General features: G+C 44.1%; 1 protein-coding gene across 1 annotated transcript in view; it reads left to right on the top strand.

Moving 5' to 3' along the window:
- Positions 1–1524: 1524 nt before the first annotated feature.
- Positions 1525–19931, top strand: part of LOC147674136 (inactive hydroxysteroid dehydrogenase-like protein 1) — a 522374-nt gene continuing 503967 nt past the window's right edge. The window contains exon 1 of the mRNA XM_086946470.1: positions 1525–1669. The gene's annotated coding sequence lies outside the window, so the exon portion shown is untranslated. The remainder of the gene's footprint in view (positions 1670–19931) is intronic.

The following is a 19931-nucleotide window of genomic DNA, read 5'->3' on the forward strand; positions in this document are numbered from 1 at the left end:
TTCTGATTGAACAACCCAGTGCAGTAACCACCTAAGCAGACTATAATCATAATGGGACCCACAGAGCTGTTAGCGTACTGAAAATCCATAAGTTGCGTGTCTTTCTCACCCCTCATCATCTGCCACACTCCTATGCGCTGCGTCTCATAACACCTCAGTGGTCATCACACACGACATGGAAAAACTTCCCACATTTGGGTCACAGAACCAAGACAACATCCTTTTAAACATTAAGCACCCTATCTGGCGTAGCTTGCTGCCCCTGTTGGTAAGCGCTTCCGTGTCACAGATATGGGTAGTCAGTGCTATTCAAATGAGCAATACAATACAATATTTATCACTTGTGCATAAACAAGATTTCTATTGTCCTATTAAAATCTTTGTTTCCATTACTTCAGAATTACAAAACAAAATGTGATGTATTTGTGCTTTTGTAACTGCTGGTATATGTTGAAACATTGTACATTTAATTTACAGGTATTTAATTTTTTGTGAATTAGAAACAAATTGACATCCTACTGTATTTGTTTTCCAATCCCTGTACACAAGGCTACTGGAACTATGCGATTCTGTAGCTGCAATCTTTACTGTGTAATTATGAATGTACCTCATTTGCCACATAGTCCATCCTCTCCTGCATGATATGCAGATTTGAACAAAAAAACACATTTTGTTTCTAGCTCAAGCACATCAAAAGTTGCAAAAATGTCTGCAAAACGTGTTGACGTGCAGTGGAAGGTCCTTCACCAGGGTTGACTGGTCACCTTTCATGTACTCACTGAGAGCGGTATTTGGATGTGGAACTGGTACTAATAAGATGAAACCTTTGCCCAGACAGTGTTATGGGAAAAAATAGCAAAATAATTTAGTGATACTATGAAGAATTGTGCTGCATTAAACGGATCAATTTGTGTTTTCTTGCTGCATAATTGTGTGGCGTGGACTGGATTTGTGTAGCAGGGACGTAGCCACAGGGGGAATGGTAGGGGGGCATTTGAGGGTGGGCCAGCCCATAAGAACCTTGCCCCCCCCCCCCCCAAACGACTGAGGCACCAGGCACAGTATAGAGACGTGGGAGTTCAGAAGGCGAATGAGCAATAAACATACATTTATAGTATGGTTTTATCTTGTTACATTTGGTGTCTGTTTCAACACAGGTTAAATAAATGTCAGGCTATCTTCTGACAAATTGATGCTTATTCTTTTATTGTGAAGATGTTTAGTTTTCTTCCTTTGACTGCAATGTGAGAGGATTTTGTAAAATGAACTATGTGACAATCTCTCTGTGGTACAGACAGGGCCACTTGGGTTAGGCAGCAGTGGAGGCCTGAATTATGCAGCAATTTTAACTAAATTACACACCACACAAATTCACAACTAACAATTCCAATCCAGCATACATAATTGCACTCCACACCACATACATCCACTCCACCCCATCACACATAGGTAAAAGACATTGTCATTTACAACACCAACAGCTCTCTCATTTTTTTTTCTCTTTTCAAAACCACACCCCAATCACCAAGGCTTCTGTCCTTCACGAACGTCTGCTCAGCATTCTTCCCTCGCTGTCTTCAGCACGAGAAAGGACTGGTTTGCAATTGAGGGACTTCTTTGTAAGCAGAAAGAAGAAGATATCTTTGCTCAAGGCTCTCCTGTGCAACAGGTGAGTACAATGAATGCTTCTAAAGACTGCGTTTTCTAGAATGTTTTTTTTTTCTACTTTCATCACTATGTTTTTTTTCATCATTAAGTGAATTTCTCCTTTGGTAAAGTTTGGGCATGCAAATATTTGTTATGTTACAGACCTTCCAACTCACACGGTTGCCACTGTGTGTCACATTATCTACGGGTTCCCATCGCACGGTCACGGGTTTCGCACATCTGCAAAAATGAGCTGGAAACCCCTGCAGAGAGAAGATTTCCGGCTAATTGTTTGGGGTGCTGCTCAGCTGGTGTCCATTAGCAGGTGTGAAACCTCCCGGGACATCTCCCACAGTCTCAAAAGCTTACATTTTAGGAGGTGCGGGGGCTTTGAAACATTGAATTTAAATGTGTCCCCGGCTTTGCCGCTTAGCTGGCACTAAGCGCCCTACCCCTCCTCACACACTGAAAAAAATCACAAATTGGCAGGTCTCTTGATGATCAGGGTTACTTGTTTTAACTCATTTTATTGATTGTTGCAATAAGGTTTTAGCCTGAAGCTGCCTGCTAGAAACGAAGGCATGGGCGTGGAATCTGCTTTGAAGGAATTTTTTTTCAGCTGAAACCCCCATCACTGCAGAAAACGTGCTGAGTGTCGATGTGAATCTCAGCAGATACTCTCGGAGTTTTACTACTTTTAAGAGGGTGTTGCCTCTTTTATTTACAACATGTATATTGTGCGACAGACAGCGCCTTTCGCGGTTCTCTCTCTTTATTTCAAGCACAGGTTACAACTCTTAATTGTCTTTATTTGCATCATAATATGTAATGTTATAATGTCGTTTGCAGTAAATAGAAAAGAAAAAACGCACCTCCTGGGGCCGCATTACAGAAAATCGCCGTGTGGCAAAGGCTCTTTGCGCCTGCTTTTTGCGCCCCTGAAGAGTTTTCGTATTACGGAAGAAGACTCATGAGTTGCTCCCGCGACCTGTAAGGAAAATAGATTGTGAATGCGCCTCCTCCGAAAATGTACAATTTTCACGTCCCTTCTGTAATAAGGTGTTAATAGGCACCTGGGGTGCATTAATAGGGCTTCCCTTTGAAGTGCGCACACTTAGTGCAAGGTGCACATGGTTTGTTTGCAGGGCACAAGTCCTATAAAAAGAAGTGGGGGGACTGATATTATGCAAATGACCTCGTGACGTCACGTGCTGAACATGTCCCGGTGTCTGAAATTTACAGCAGGACACCTTCAGCATATTTCTGGGTGGGCCAGCTTCTTGGCAGGGGGGACGGCGTCCACCCTGTGAAAAGAGTGGGGGGACGCGGTTCACCTCGCGTGGACCCCCGACTCGAGCCCATTGTTTCCATGTACTCCACAGGTGGAAGTAGGCAAACACTGTACCCGCCTGTGGGGACTCCTAGTCCCCACTTCAAGCAGGTTCACCTGCATTAAAAAAAAAAACAAGCATTTGAAATGCAATAGGTCGCGCATTATGTTAAATGCAGAGCTATTGGCTTTGCAAACGTAAAAGTAACACAACATTAAAACATGTTTTTTTTAATCTATTGACTTTTGTAGTAATGGCGGCGCGGCGGCATGCTGCCACTGTTGCAAAAGTGAATAAATAGGAAAAAAAAGTCGTTTGTTCGCTGCATTACTTTTACATTTGCAAAGCTCATAGCTCTGCTTTTAACTAATGCGAGACATATTGCATTGCAAATGCTTGTTCTGAAAGTTGACTGCACGCGCCACGCGGGAAAGAAGCTTTGTGAGGTACAGATGAAAGAGGGGATACTGTTCTCAAGCATCGGAGGGCTTAGCTTTGCATTGAAGAGCAGACGAGCCATTTTTTATTTACTTCCAAGCTATCTCCCCGAGTAGAATATGCAACATAGGTCCTGGAATGCTGAAAAAACTTGCACGCTCAGGAAACAGCACCAGATTCAAAGCTATAGACACTCTTTTTGTAAGGGAGCCATTTAAAAGGGACTATAACACGAGAAAGACATTACGTTTGCATCTAAGTGCAGACTGCAAGGCAGAAACAAAAATCAAACCTTATGATAGGTCCCAGAAAGCACGGCTTGTTGCGTGGCAGTTAAGTGGGGAGAGTGTGCAAGCTCAGGAAACATCACCAGATTTAAAGCTATAGATGCTCTTTTTGTACAGGAGCCATTTAGAAGGGACTAAAACACGAGAAGGACATTACAATTGCTGAAAAGTGCAGACTTGAAGACAGAAAAAACAAGCATTTGCAATGCAATATGTCTTGTATTTACGCAGGACCTGTTGCATTGCAAATAGTAGTCATTACGGACAATTGGAGGGAGGGGGGGGGGGAGAAGGCACGGACATCGGGAGGGCGATAGGGAGGGGAGAAGGCACGGACAACAGGAGAAGGGTGGGGGGGAAGAAGGCACAACAACGGGAGGGGGGAATAAAGAAGGCATCATAGCACGTTGTGCCTGCAGTTGGAGAACCTCATTAAAGAAAATAATGCTCACAGTCTAAATAACACGTACCATGTAACACTCGGAGAAGAGGCCTGTCGCCATAGGAGGTGACAAATGAAGAGGAGGCGGTACTAAGGTGGGACTAACGAGCCTATTGACGAATCAGAAGGCCGCATTTAGGACAGACAATGACACAAGCCAATGGCTAATGTGGGTGGAGAGAGGGCAAGGTTTTTATTCGCTACTCCACCGCAACAAGCCTCGCGGAGCAAAGCATGCGCGCTGGCTCAGGCACAACCTAAAAAGACCAGTGGTTGGAAACTGCCTGTGAGCGCTGTGCCCCGTGCAGATGTAAGTTTACTCCTACAGTACTAGGGTCGTACTCCTTTTATTGTAATGTGGTGCACCGTCCCGTGCCACTATATGAATTAGTCCATATGGTAGGGTCTGAAGCAACAACACAATTAAGCTATGGTCTACCCTTTGACCCGTGCCTTAAAGGTCAAGCAGCTGGGTTTGATTGATTGTAATGTGTGAATAACTGGTTTACAAAAGTTTTCACTTTCCTCTGAATTGTTGACTGGCACATTTTCAAACGTTTTCATGTCTAACCCCCACATGCATCAATCTAGGATTTTGCATTTCTTAAATAGCGAAAATTAAGGAATCGCTATTTAGGAAATGCAAAATGCTATGCATCAAGAAATCCTAAAAGTTTTTAGGATTTCTTAATTTTTGGAAATTGCGATTCCTTAATTGCGAAGTGCAATTAAGGAATGGCATTACATTGATTCCTATGGGCCTAGAGGCCCATAGGAATCAATGTAGTCAATTGGAAGTCAGTAGCAAATTGCGAGTGGCACTTAGAAACTTTCATGGGTGCAGGGGGGGGTCCAAAGGACCCCCCCCCTGCACCCCTGAAATGCAATTGAAAGTGCATGTTTCACACACACATGTCCTAAGGACATGTGTGTCTGTAACTGGACAGTTTAAAAATGCATTTTCAAGCATTTTTAAACAATTTCGCAAATTACCACAAGGTTGAACCTCGTGGTAATTTGCACTTCCAATTTGAATAATCGCAATTTTTTTTTAATGATGCATTGCTTTTAAGGAATCGCAAATTTGCAATTCCTTAAAAGCAATCGCATTTTTGGAATTCGGTAAAAATACCGAATTACTCAAAAATGCTTCATGCATCCCAAAAAGCACTTTTGCATTCGCAAACGGCCGATTTTAAGGAATCGCACCGTTTGCGAATGCAAAAGTGCTTGATGCATGTGGGCCTTAGTTTTTAGCATGTGGCTACATGAATGAGGCTGGGAACAACACACAAAAATTATAAAGTAATGTTTTCTCGCATTGTTTTGTGAAGTGTTAAATATTTTTTTTGATAAACATATTTTATTATATTTTGCGGTTGAAGACTTAAAACATGAAGTGTTAAATATCAAACGCAAGCTTAAACATTGCAGCGAGTTTTGAATAATTTTTTTCTTAGAAATGTAAGCAGTGCTGATTTTCAAATGTTCCTATTTTTTTTCTTCACAATAAATATATGGAATGTAAAATACCACAAGTTGATCAGTTATTTCAACCTTGATTGGGGCGCTAGTATTTTAGGCAGAAGAGGTGGTCAAATTACTGAGTTATGGAGGTATATTAGGGCATGGTAGGGGAAAAGTGTGGAAGGAGAGGGGGTGGGCATCCATTTGAAATTAAGGGATCCCCACCCCAATCAATTCCGTTCTGAGAATATGTTAGGGCAGTGGTGGCCGCCACATACAAAAAGTGGTGGGGCGCATGGGGGCATGAGTGGAATTTAATAATAAATTTAAAAAACACTGAAGACTTACCTTAAGCTGTCCGATTGTCTCCCGTATCATGCCTCGTTGCGTTCTTCTTCCTGGTCACAGCAGACAGTGGGACAGGATCACAGACTCCCTGCACAATCCTGTGCCACTCTTATGCTATGAGAGCAGCACAATTACTAGCTTCAGGGGGCTGGCTGAAAAGGCGCTTGCTCAGGCACAGGGAATCTGTACTGTTTCTCTAACAAGGCTGTTCCATACAGCGGGGTTAGAGAAACCTAAGTGCGTATGTGTTTTGACAGGCCTGAGACAGACAGCCAAACGTACATGCGCACTTATTATTATTATTATTATTATTATTATTATTATGTTTCTTATATAGCGCCTGAATCGACCCCCGAAGGGTATCTCCGCGCTTGCCTTGGGAACCCGTCCTGGCTTTTCCCTGTGAGATAGCCCCCACAGGGCATCCCCAAGGTGAAAGCCAGGCATCCCGCCGCGGGGGAGCCGTTGTGGAGATTAAGCAAGCTTAATGCCCAGAGTTGCAGAGTGTGAACCCATGATTAGGTCAGGCACCGAAGCGAGAATTATCGAGTCCATGGACATTTGAGCTCAAGACCCTGCCGCGTCGGGAATTGAACCCTGGTCCCGGGTCTGACCTCTGCTTCAGGGTCTGCCTGCTCTAACCAGTGAGCCACACTTCTCCATAGAGAGTGCACTCCACTCCTACTCCCCCCTCCCACAGCCCAGCCCTGCCCGTTCCTACACAAGCTGCCTGAGTCAGCTGGTGAAAAATAAAACTATAATGAAATATTGTTTTACTTTTTAGCTGCTGACTCTGAGCCAGTGGGGTGATGCTCCTCCGCCATTGCGGAGGAGCCGCCCCTGTGCTATGGTGAATTTGAGGTTGGGTTAGGAGACAGCATTTTGAAAGGGGTTATTGGTTGGAGAACGGTGCTTTGGCTTGCAGGAAGAGAGTGAACCTCAACATGGTGTCAGGATAAAATAGTGGGTAGTGATTGGTAGGGGGAGGCAGGTGCAGGGTCAGATTGGTAAGGCTGGCACTGGGGCAATGGGCTGATATCTGAGTTGCAGCTGTGAGATGCTTTTTCTGGTCAGGGTCGTAGCCAATTTGGGCTGTCTCTGCTGTTCAGATGCCACCACTGGCCCAGTGGGGGCCTGAGCGGCCTTTTTGGAGGCAGATGGGGCTCTGTTCCCTCCCTTTTACCAATGGGGGGGTTGAGGGGGTTCATTCTCAGTCTGTCGCTGGGCTGGCCCAATAATGTATGCTGATTGAGCAGTGGCTGGGGGCCTGAACAGAAGTGGGCTCACTTATATTCAGGTGTGTTTCACCAGTGTGAACTAATCCATGCACAAAGAGGGCAGGCAACATTTGATTTCTTTTTAACTCACTGAAGTTAACAAAACATGCCTTTTTTTACTTCCTTTGTTTGACTGAACCATAATGAAATTACAGCATTCCATATTTAGATTAATCGGTGATTCCATTCATTACACAATTCTTGTGGTTTGAAGTATCCCAATGCATTTGGGTATGTAATTGACCTTCATCAGGGGGTGACTATTCCGCTGTCAGATCAATTGTCTGTTCAGAAGATCTCGCCGCACCCTAGCCACCTGCCATAGCATATCGAATGCTGTCATTTCATGATGATTCAGTCAAACAAATGAAGAAAATTTTGAATAAATGAAAGATAACCAGAACTAATCAAGGCTCGATTGCTGTTTGGAAATTGAGATTAAAATTGAGCAATTCCCTTTGAGGAAACCCAGCAATTTATCAAGATGACGTTTCCCCATGGCGGGAATGTCCCTTCGTTCATTGGACATGCTTGATGATCAGAAAGCGACACCCTGCTGCACAACTTTAAACGTACCCAAACGGATTATCATTTTTATGACACAGTAGGAACATATTGAAGAAATTGGAGTGCGTACCCCAAACCAAGATATTATTCACTGTAAGTTTCTCTCTTTCTCTCACACAGGCACACCCTACTACTACTAAGAAGAATGAACACTTAAGTAAAAAGTTTTTATTATTACAGGAATAATGTGTTTCTCAGTACATCTAAAACAACTACATAGAATATTAGGAAAACAACAAGAAAGTACTTCATAAATAACAAAAATAAAATGAACATTTCTAGCGTGTTTTAAAAGGTAATCTAAAACCTAACACCCCAAGGCAGGGCAATTTGCAGTCTAGAGTTTCTTAAAAAGCAGAGACACACTGCATACCTTGTTGACAGCAAAGGCTGCATTATCAGGAGAGGAATGAAGACAGTGTTCCCCGTGAAGGGCAGACACACGTCCTGCTAGCAGTCGGGGTCTTCCTCCGGGGCTCTTCTTTATCAGCTTCACATGAGATTTAGCATCTGTGAAGGTCACTGGCAGTAGGCGAGACAGTCTCTGGCGATAATCTGGGTATAGGACCTCTCCTTAGAAGTGTTCAAATGGTAGTCCTTAAATATTAAATCTGATCAGAAATTGGAATTTCTGTCATAAGTTTAGGAATGTCTGACATAGTTTATGTGCATCAAGGTGTGCATCCCAGACTATCCTTATGAACATATAAGGTAAAAGGATGTCAATTCAGATGACATTATTTTGGTTATTTGTCTGTGTTAGAAATGGCGCTTCTGGTTGGCTAAAGTATGCGCCTTAGCCAGACAGAACCCACTACTCTAGTCAGAGCAAGTAAAGATAACCTGTGCTCATCCTCTGGGAGCTTGGTGCAGAGCAGGCAGGCTTAACCTCAGATTCAATGTGTAAAATGTTTGTGCAGCACACATATACAGATGGACAGTAAAAACACCACAAAAAGATTCTACAGAGCTTTAGGAAAAACAATATATATATCACTTTTATAGGGTAAGAATATGACTAAAACTGATGCAGAATGTCTCAATAATTCAACCTTAGGCATTTATATAAATGGATTAGTTCAAAGCAAAAAAAAAAATGAGTTGCAAGTTTGACCAGTACTTACATAGCTTATAACACAACACAATGGTTCAGCACTCTCCACAAAAAACAATAATGAACAAACTATGATTTTTAGAATCCGTTCAGTAGGGCTTAAAAAGTTCTTTATTCTTTTTCTTCGTGCAAAAAGTAGGCTACGTTTTGTATGAAGAAAAAGAATATTGAACTTTTTAAGCCCTACTGAACGGATTCTAAAAATCTTCATTTGTTCATTATTGTTTTTTGTGGAGAGTGCTGAACCATTGTGTTGTGTTGTAAAATTTGGGGTGTATAACCTTGGAAGCCTAGGGGTATGTGGCTTCAGGTTCTTGGCACCCAGATCCTTTGAATACATGAGACCAAACTTTAGATAAGTGCAGTCATCATTGCCTGGTACCCTGGATGTTCTATTGTCAGTACTTACATAGTTGTAGGCAAATAAAGCAGTTTTCTGAATCTACGATGCTTGTTTTAGAGACTTTATGGTAATTTGTTCTGAATTAGCCCAGTAATATTTCCCCATGTTTAAACGTCGATTTGTAGTCTTGGAGAGATCGGAATGTCACTTCAAAAAACAGGGGCCGGGAACCCAGACGCACGTACCCAGTAACCATAGCACTTGAAGTTGTAGATTGATGGCAGGACATCTGCAGCCTCGCTTACAGACCCCGTATGGCTGCAGCAGGAGTCGTGCTCTGACACGGCTCCAAGAACAGAGGCCGGGGCGGGGTAAGTCGGGGACGCTGCTGGTGGTAGTAAGGCACGTCGCTGGGCACATCCTGCGGCCTCGGTGAAGCATGCCTCACAGGCTGCTGGGGCTAGGATGCCATTCAGAAAAGGGGGTGGTGATGAACAGAGTGTCTGAATTAAGCAGACCACTCTTACCCAGTCCAAAGATCAGGGCTTGATCCATCACCGTTTTTTAGCTCACTGCACCATCCCAGCTCAGAACCTGGCTACATGCAAATTAGTCTGTCCCTGGCCCAGTGCATCATGGGAACAGGGCAGACCAGACTACCAAGCCAATTCTTCACTGGAAAGGAGACAAGCTTCCGGGGACCGGTTTCTGGCATTTCAGCCGTCGTCGGCCCGGCTTGCTTGAATCCTGATGGTGCAGTGAGCAAGGGACTCATGTCTAAGTATACCCTGCCACACCTATAGAGGCCAAAAACGATTCAGAAAAGGGGGTGGTGATGAACAGAGTGTCTGAATTAAGCAGACCACTCTTACCCAGTCCAAAGATCAGGGCTTGATCCATCACCGTTTTTTTTAGCTCACTGCACCATCCCAGCTCAGAACCTGGCTAAATGCAAATTAGTCTGTCCCTGGCCCAGTGCATCATGGGAACAGGGCAGACCAGACTACCAAGCCAATTCTTCACTGGAAAGGAGACAAAGGATGCCAGGCAGGGACACTAACATCGAACTCCTTGTTTCAGAGGAGTGCTGACAGCATTTCCGCTTACTCAAAGCCGGCAAGGCGCTGCTCCTTGAGCTTGTCAGAAAAGGGGAGAGCGCTTTGCAGTGCCAGGATCACCTTCAAGCACTGCACTCCCACCAGGTGCTTGACTTCAGTAATGGGTGGGGGGGGCTGAAATCATGAAGCCTTTGCTGAACACCCACAGTGTGCTGAGCCCAGGGCATTCGGGCAGCACAAGTGTAGATCTTCCTGGGGTGAAGTCTTTTGTGTTCCTTAGACCTCAGGGAAGAACAGGAGGTAAGCAAACAAGCCCTTGGAGTTACTCTGAGGGTGTAGTAGTTCTTAGGAGGGCAAAGATCAGCAGGGCAGCTCAGCAGTTCCTGGGAATATTCTGACCAAGTAAAAGCAGCAATCCTCGTGACGAATCAGCCTTTGTTTCAGCAGACTTCTTGGTCCAGTAGTGTTCTACTTTGGTAGGGCCCGAGACCTGATGCATTGAAAAGTGCCTATGATGTGTGTGTGGTTCAGTAGAATCTTCAGAAATGCACAAGTGCCCTTTCATCACAGCCATGACTCGACTCCAGACTACCATTAAGGGGGTAAATCAGTCCTTTGTGTGAGGGCAGGCCGCAACCTATTCAGATGTAGGTGTGCACCACCTCTCTCTCTTTCCCTGCGCAGGAAGGCTATCAGTATGCAGACAAATGCAGATGTATCTCTGTCACACCCATCACCTCCTGTGTTGTGGCTGTCTAGAGAATATGCACAAAGGGTAGCTGTCACCCAGGTCGTATGCTGATTGGAGGCAGGCTGCAGGCAAACAGAGCAAAGTTAGTGGCATTTCTAAAATAGTTGTATTAAATCCAACTTTATCATTAAAGAGGATTTATCATTACTATTCCAACCATACCAAACATGATAAAACTACTCCTTTCTGACCAGGAATTACCACTTAAAGAGGTATAAGGGAATTCCCAATGTTAAACTATGAGAGGAGTAGGTCTCACCACAGTGAAAAACGAATTTAGCGGTTTGTCACTGCCAGAACATATAAAGCACAAAAGTAAAAAACACAGCACACTGCCCTTAGGGTCACATAGGGCCTACCTTAGAAGTGACTGATGTGTACAAAAAGGGAAGTTTGGGCTTGGCAAGGGGGGTTTAACTGCCATGTTGCAGTGGCAGTAAACTAGCACACAGAGGCCCTGCAATGGCAGGCCTCAGACAGGTATGAAAAGGCTACATGTGTGGGTGGCACAATAAGTGCTGCTGACCCACTAGTAGCATTTAGTTTACAGACCCTGAGTATATAGTATAGCACTTTACAAGGGACTTACAAGTAAGCCAAATATGCCACTTGTGTACCTACCAATGTTACAGAGTTTAGGGGAGAAGCATATGCACTTTAGCATTGGTTAGCTGTGATAAAGTGCACAGAGTCCAAAGACCAACAAAAACATATGACAAAATTGGGAGGCAAAAGTCAAAAAGTTGGGGGGGAGATCACCCTAGGGATGACACATCTAACAGTCTATATAAGTTCTTATTTAACTTTGACCTGGTAAAAAGTAGACATTTGAACCAGACACATGTCACATCAGGTGTTACATCTATGTTATTAGTCATATGACTTGACGCTATCACAGTTCTTAACAAGATAAGGTCAGACGGTATCTGCATCAAAAAGCAAACATGACAATAATACTGCATAAATAGTGAAAGATGGCGATTTCCATTGTTGAAGAATTATAAGGTGACAACCTCCACTAGCCAAGATGGAGTTGGGGCCTATATAAAATGAAGTCCGACCATAGGGGCTTTACATCAACAAAAATAATTTCTTGTGCTTCTGCTTGCACCCACATGAACTCATGTACCTATGCTCCTCAGTCTGCATGATAAAGTATCAGGCCCAATACCAACATTCATTTTTAGCATGTAAAGTAGTACTTCTTACTTACTTAGTACTACATTTGGAAGTGATTCAAGGAGGAGTAAAGGGGGGTTTAGGGAGTGCTAGGAGGGGTTTATGTAGGGACAGACAGCCACCCCCAAACGTGTAAGCATATTGCTATTCACAAACTGTACTTTTTTAGAGTTCAAAATATTTTATTGAATTTTTAAATTGTAAAAAGACAATACACCCTCCCACCTACCTTGACTGGATGACCATCCCACCGCGAATGGCATGATTTGAACTTCCCAGGAAACATTATTCAGCAGTTGATCGAGATATGATACCACATCTGTTAGGCTGAAAAAGATTCCTTTGTATGTAGCTTATGTGCAGTGGTGCCCGCCACATACAAAAGTTGAGCGGTGGGTGGAGGGCGCTGGAGGGGGAGCGTGGGTGTGTTAAATGAAAAAAAAGGAAGACTTACCTTAAGCTGCAGGCTGCATTCCATGTCACGACCAGTCACGTTCTTCTTTGTGGTCCCAGCAGACACTGGGACAGGATCACGGACTCTCTCATGCTATGAGAGTACCACATGGATTGGCATGAGCAGGCTGAAAAGACACTCGCTCAAGCACAGGGAGTCTGTGCTGTTTCTCTAACCTGGCTGTTCAATACAGTCGGGTAAGAGAAACCTAAGTGCGCATGTGTGTTTGGCCGGCCTGAGACGGCAAGCCAAACACAAAAGCACACTTAGAGAGTGTACCCAACTCCTACTTCTACCTGCCACGGCCCAGCCCTACCCTCCTTACAGACGCTGGCTGAACCAGCTGCTGAAAAATAAAATGATAATGAAATATTGTTTTATTTTTTAGCTGCTGGCTCTGAACCAGTGATTTAGTGTTTTGTAGAAGGTAGGGGCAAAGGTGCCCTGGGAAATTCTGAGACCTTTATTAGCCTTAGATATTGGACTCCATGTTGAGTTGTGGGCAAGAATTCAGTCTGCAGAGAAAATTTCCCTGATTGGTTATGTTAGGGGTGAATTTTTGCTCCTTTATTATTTTCTGGATCTTCACTAATGGTATTAAGTCAAATCAGAAGCTTTCCACAAAGGCTAGGGCAAAAGAGATGTGTTTACCTATACCTTATACGAACAACATAATGGTGGCACTCCATTATTATAAACAGCCTGCAAGTAGAACATGCCCACCCCTCCAGCCCCTGGGTGAGCGCTGTGTCATGGCACTCAGACCAACCACAAATCTGCATTGCAGCATTGTGATTGGCTTAGGAGAGGGAGCCTGGCTGCCTGTTTCCTGTTCCTGAAGTTGGAGCCAGGAGAGCAGGAGCAGAGATGCGGGACCCGGTGGTAAGTTAAGTTATTTTTATTATTTTTTATTATGCTCCATCCCTCTCACAATCGCGACCCCCCATGTGCCACCTCCAGCCCCCACACGCAAGCCATGCCGGCCGCCACTGAGAGGAAACCGTAATTAGAGCATTTTCATTATCCTTGAAAAATTCATGATCAGCATTTATTTTTACAATTCTGCAGACAGGAGGGCTTGTTTGGGGTGGCTTCCTTTTTCAAGTACCTCTCTATGCAGTTCTTCTGACGCAGCATTTGTGTGGGGTGAAGCTCTACACAGCAGGGTAGTTTCCAGCCTGGGGCACCCACAATAGATGCACAAAGAGGTGTGAACTATTTGCTCCTGGCCATGCACGGACACAAGAAGTTTGGATTTAAATAGTCTGTGAGGGGACCATAAAAAAATAAATAAGAAAAGGTATTACTTTGCTATAGGGCAACACAGAGACAACCAATGCTTGTTGCTCAATGCTATATTGATAAAACAAGCGAATCCCAGCAGATAGGGCTGAAACATGTCGGCCATTTTTATTTCACAGAAATGCTAGTGCGTCCTGAAATCCTAATTTTTTCAATAGCACGCACATTTTTGAGCATTCCCTTATGGGAGTTACCCGAACCCAGACCTAATAAAGTTCATTTTCTGGTTATAAGGGTATTTTTTAAATGAACACTGTCCACTTCACTGGGTCACTACTGTTTTTAACCATGGGTAAGATCCTCCTGGTGGAGGCTGCACACCGAAACTAACCCTATGATTATGCACAAACGTGTATGAAGAGCGGAGAACCAAGATATACCGCTACCGACGCTTCCCAACACGTACACGAGGGTTTTTTACTGGAGACACTTTTGCTTTATCTCCTGCATACCCTGGTTCATGCAGGACAAGTGATCCTTCCCCATTTGAATATTTGGATTGAAACTAGGAGACTGAAGGATCAGGATTTCCTCCTCCCACCTCTTTGATTAGTAGTTGTCCAATGTCCTGCATGGGTGTATCAGCTGCTGTTTTTCAGTGTCAAGCATGACTAGCTCATCCAATCCTTTTCTTCACTTTGCATTCTTTCACTGGTAGTCTTGTTGTTATATTGTGATAGAAATTCCAAAAGTTATGCAATGACAAATAAAAAACATGACTGGATCAACTACTCATGTCTAACATGTTAAAAGTTTAGACCATTGTTGAATGCTCGCCCACACTGTTCAAAGTATAAAAAAAATACTCAATGAATCAAACATTTGAGTTCTGTAATTTCTGGACCTGTTGAGCGCAGGCTCTACTGCAGGAAAGATCATGGGGTGCTGGTATGATCATTTTAGTGTTAAATACAAATATATTAGAATGTCTGGCTTAAATGTAATTATTACATGCAACTAAGAGTGAGTCCAAATGCACCTTTTATATTTCGTTTGAAGTGACAAAACCTACTGACATTGGTAGGTCATGCACAGCAATCACTTGCATAGTGGGTTGCCGCATGACGTTGGTGCACAGAGCTTTGGCTGCAGTACACATAGACCCTTTACTGCAGCACACAGAGGAAAACAATTTGAGGAAACCTTGTTTGCAATACTTATCCATAACTGGAAAGATTAAACCAAAAGATAGGACAAATATGAATGTAATCATGAGATTGAAGTAGCACTGAGAAAAGAAGAGGTAGGAAAGAAAAAAGACAAATACGAACAAATAGAAGAAAACAAACAAACAGTAATAGTAGTGTGGAATCACACAAGCGTATGGACAAGGAGAGCCAAGGCAAGTGCGCCTGTACGGTAAATAGTAGGACAGTGGGCCAATAGTTAAAGAAGAGATAGATGTAAAAGGAATATCAGCAGCGGGTCTCCGGGGTCCCTTTGGAAAGAGGAAAATTAAGACCCAGAAATACGCAAAGATTGGGTGATGAGACGAACTAGAGATGTCATCTTCCCAAATGCGCATAGCAGACGGTCGAAGAAGCCATATTAAAATACCGAGGTCCGTAGTCGTGATAGGAGAGTAGTGAATTCTTTACATTACCGTCTCTTAAGCATTGTCCTGATGAATAACATTTTTATTGCCACTGACCATTAGGGATGGAGTTTTTCTAGAAGCTTTCCATATCCTTACTAAATGGTGGTGACACGGAACTTTGAAAATAACTGGACGTAGTTTGGAGTGCAATTGAATACAATGTGCTTTGTCAGTCTAATTGTAAACATTTTAAATAAAAAAATAAATATAATGAAAACATAAATATTATTTAACGACAACATATTTAAATACCGTTTTTCTAATTTAAAGTAAATGTAACTAATTTATACAATTAATTTGCAATGAGTCTATACATTACTTTATTTTTAGCAATTTTCATACATAATAAAGAAAAAATAAGTAACATTTTTACTTTAGGTCTGATTTTGTTAAAATAAATCTTGTTAATGGTTTTTATTTTAATATCTTTAAATAATCGAATATGTAATTCAAAATTAAGTTAATAGTGTGTAGCATTTATTTCTATTTAAATCTACATATAACATAAACAAATATAACTAATTTACATGAATACTTAACATAAAATCTTTTTTGTCTTTTTTTCAAATGTAATACACGTTTTCATTTTCCCTATACTTTACAATAGGGAGATCAATGCAGAGATCTCAGCGTCCCTGTCATCATTATTTTTTATAGGCGTGTATTCCATTATCAGTGGTTAGCTGTGTTTAGTGCTAGACTTACTAATGCGCCTTTTGGGCTGCAGTTCCATGCACTAGTAAAGTTACTCAAAAGAGTAAGAGTAAACTTACACATGTAAGTTACTCAAAGGTGTACGTTATATTTGTGAACAGCCCTGTCCGAAGTATAATCCCCTGTCCCAATTTCCTCTATGAGACCCTCCCACGCTCTAGCCAACTCCGCTGAGCCCTGGCTCTGCTTACCTTCTCTAAGGAGGAAAATGCTCTCATATTGAGGGTTCTCAAAATGGCCGCTGGGAAGGAGCACTAAGACCGAGCTCCAGAGTACTGGGATCACCTCTGCAGTGAAAATCCCTGTTGCTCCCACCCACACCACCAACAAAAACGAAGACTCACCTGAACATAACCCAAGGGGGGGCAAGCCAGAATCGCGCTTTACCATCTTCAGGAAGTGAAGATCCGCGCCCCAATACCTCTAGGACTGCATTGGATGCCTTGGAGGTGATTGGTTCAGGGGACCACACACGGTTCCAGGACAGCCCTGCATTGGACCCGCGACAGCCCGACAACCAAGACCCATGGTCGAAGAAAACCACGTGACCATATGATGGCTGCCCTTGGTACAGAACTCTCCCTGAGGAGAAAACTGCACCAGTGAGTCACCGACCAATCCCAAAAGAAGTGATCTCACCACCGCTACAATTTTGCCCAACCCGCCGGTCACAAAAGTGTGATGACGCGGCACCTGCATTATTGAGACTGCTGTTTCTACACTCTATTTGCTCTCATAGCCTGATCCTATGATGGCCACCCAGGGTTAACTCCCGGAAAACTGCATCAGTGATTTACTGATTTAACCTAAAAAAAAAAAAAAGTGGCCTGGTCACAGCAATAACTCGCTCCGACTCGCTGGTCGTAGAAATGAAGTAACACAACCCTGACATCAATGAGATTGCCGTTTTTGTTGCACTTTATTTGCCTCACTGCCTGACCCCATGATGGCCGCCCAGGGTTAACTCCCGGTAAACTCAGCCGGTGAGTTAACGTTCAATCTGACCCGCCAGTCACTGAAATGAAGTGATCCATTCCCACTTGACCCCGACTGCTGTGCTGCACCCTATCTGTATTCACTGCCTGACCTTATGATGCCTGACCACCGCAACAATTTACCCTGAACCACCGGTCACTGAAATGAAGTGACGCGGGCCCACATCAAGATGACTACCGTTTTGCACCCTTTTTGCCTGCATTGCCTGACCTAATGATGGCCACCCAGGGCCAACTCCCAGTAACCTCCTGCACGAACATGCTGTGTTGGTGGGGAAAAAGAAACCCCTCAAGAGTACCTGTCTTTTAATAGACCACAACAACAACCCGCCCAGGACTCGCCAGACACAACATCAACAAAACTACCATGAACGGTATTGCCTGACCTGCGATGGCCCACCCAGGGTCAACTCCCTGATCCCTCCTGGTTGAATATGCTGTGCCGGTGAGAGAAAAAACCTGTTCAAGAGATTAAGAAACAGTGAGTGAAAGAGACTATTCAAGAGACTAAGAAACTACTCCAATAGAGCATAGCAACTATTCGCTCCGGACCCACCAGTCTCTGCAACTAAGAGGCACCGGCCAAACATAACTACCATTGTCATCAGACCTACTGCCTGACCTCATGATGGCCACCCATGGCCTCCCCACAAAACTCTCCCGATTGCCCAAACTGTGCCGATGAGCATAGGAAAACCCAAGAGTGGTGTTCTCCCCCAGAGACCTCAAGAACATTTTGCCTCTGACCCAACGACCACGGCAATCAAGGAGACACGGGCCCGCTGTTAAAAAAACGGATGCCTGACCCTAAAAGTGCGGCTCATATTTTGAAGCAGATCACGCGTCCTTTACCCCACTCTCTACTTCCACCGACCTCACCGTCCCTCTGATCAGGGCAATAGCCAAGCACAGACGCAGGGATCCCTAAATATTGATGACTCTCCAAAATCGACCCCGCTCACCACATGATACTTGTCCCCAGGATGGCGCTCTCAGCCAAATTTAATGTACACCATCGGATAAAGCCCCTGACTACCCCCCTTGGAATAGTAACCCACCCAAACCCAAAGGGAGCTAGCCCCGCCCAACCAAGGCAAAATGTCATCTGCTGTGCCATCCTACACCAGCCCCTCCACACCGAACTACTTAAGACCGCATGGCCCGAACTCTCGATCAGTTTCCCCCTAATCTCTCACACAAAGCAAAAAAAAACTTTTAACACAAACTGATTAGGCAACACCCAGAATCACTTTTCGCGGACATATATCACTGCTCCTCCAAAGGGCAGTTAAAAATGGATCTCATTTTCCACACGGAAAGACCTGAAAAGTAGAACTCCATCCTTAGATCACAGCTCCACATTTCCAATACAACTAACAATTCTGATAGCTGCAAACTGACGATCTCAATCCCTAACCGCCCGATGCAAAGTGGGAACACCTCTGTGACCATCTACTCCAATGGCACAGTCCTGATCCAAGCCAACAACGCCAACCTAGAGGCATTTGACTACCTCTTCCCCTCACTTTGGACTCCCCTCTCTCACGCATATCCCCCTGCCCGACCCACTCCTTCTCCCTGGACAGCCAGATCCTCCAGCAGAGCTCACCAACGATTCCTGCGCCCTTTGCCAACACAATTAGCTTTTCCCCACGAGACACCACCGCACCTCTGTCCTCAAGAACATGGCTCCCCGACCCCTCTCCGACCGCCACCTCTACCCTTCACTCGCTTATCACCTCCCCCAACAAGCAAGGGACGGCAGCGTCTCACCCTGCTGGAAAGCCAGCTAGAAACTATAATCCAGGGCTTTAACGAAATTCTAACTAACCTCACCACGCTCCGAAAGCCTACCCAATACCCCCCAGACTCCCACCTTCTCTAGCCCCCCATACCGAAAGCCTCCCAAGGCTCCCCGCCCAAGATGGATTTCAACTTCCCTCTCGAATCAGATACAGAGACCCAAATGAACAAGAGATGCAATGTCCTCAAGTGAAGCGGCAGCACTTGCCTCCTCATATGACACCCCATCTACTGTCCAACAATACAAGATTCAGGTGATCACCAGATTCAGAAGAGACTTCTTCCCTCCGAAATCCCCAAGACCCCCGGCCTCCTCCACTAACATCCCCATGGCCCCCCTAATGAAGAAACACAAAAAAGAGGAGTCCTCTACCAACTGCATGCTTATAAACTGCAGATCAGCTATCAAAAATGCAACAGAGCTAGCAGAATCCATCCTCACCCATGACATGGACATCGCTTAATCACGAGACATGACTAAATGACTTCTTTTCCTCAATCATGGATACACTGGTGCGCCCGACTATGCAATCGTCAACAAAGATCAAAAACACCATAAAGGAGTGGGTATAGCAATCATTCACAAGAACAACATTTCTGTGATGGGAATCAACACCTTTAACTACAACACCTTTGAATGCTTAACCGCCAAAATTAACACAAACGACAACAAAACACTACTCTGTCATCTCCTATACCATCCCCCAGGCAACACCACTGCATTCAGTGAACCCTTGTCTGACTTGATTGCTAATTGCTCACCCCGAGACACTAACAACCTAATTCTTGGTTCTCCCAACACTGCTCAGAGGAAACC

Source organism: Lissotriton vulgaris, chromosome 12 (assembly GCF_964263255.1).
Source record: "Lissotriton vulgaris chromosome 12, aLisVul1.2, whole genome shotgun sequence".
NCBI classification, from domain to species: domain Eukaryota; kingdom Metazoa; phylum Chordata; class Amphibia; order Caudata; family Salamandridae; genus Lissotriton; species Lissotriton vulgaris.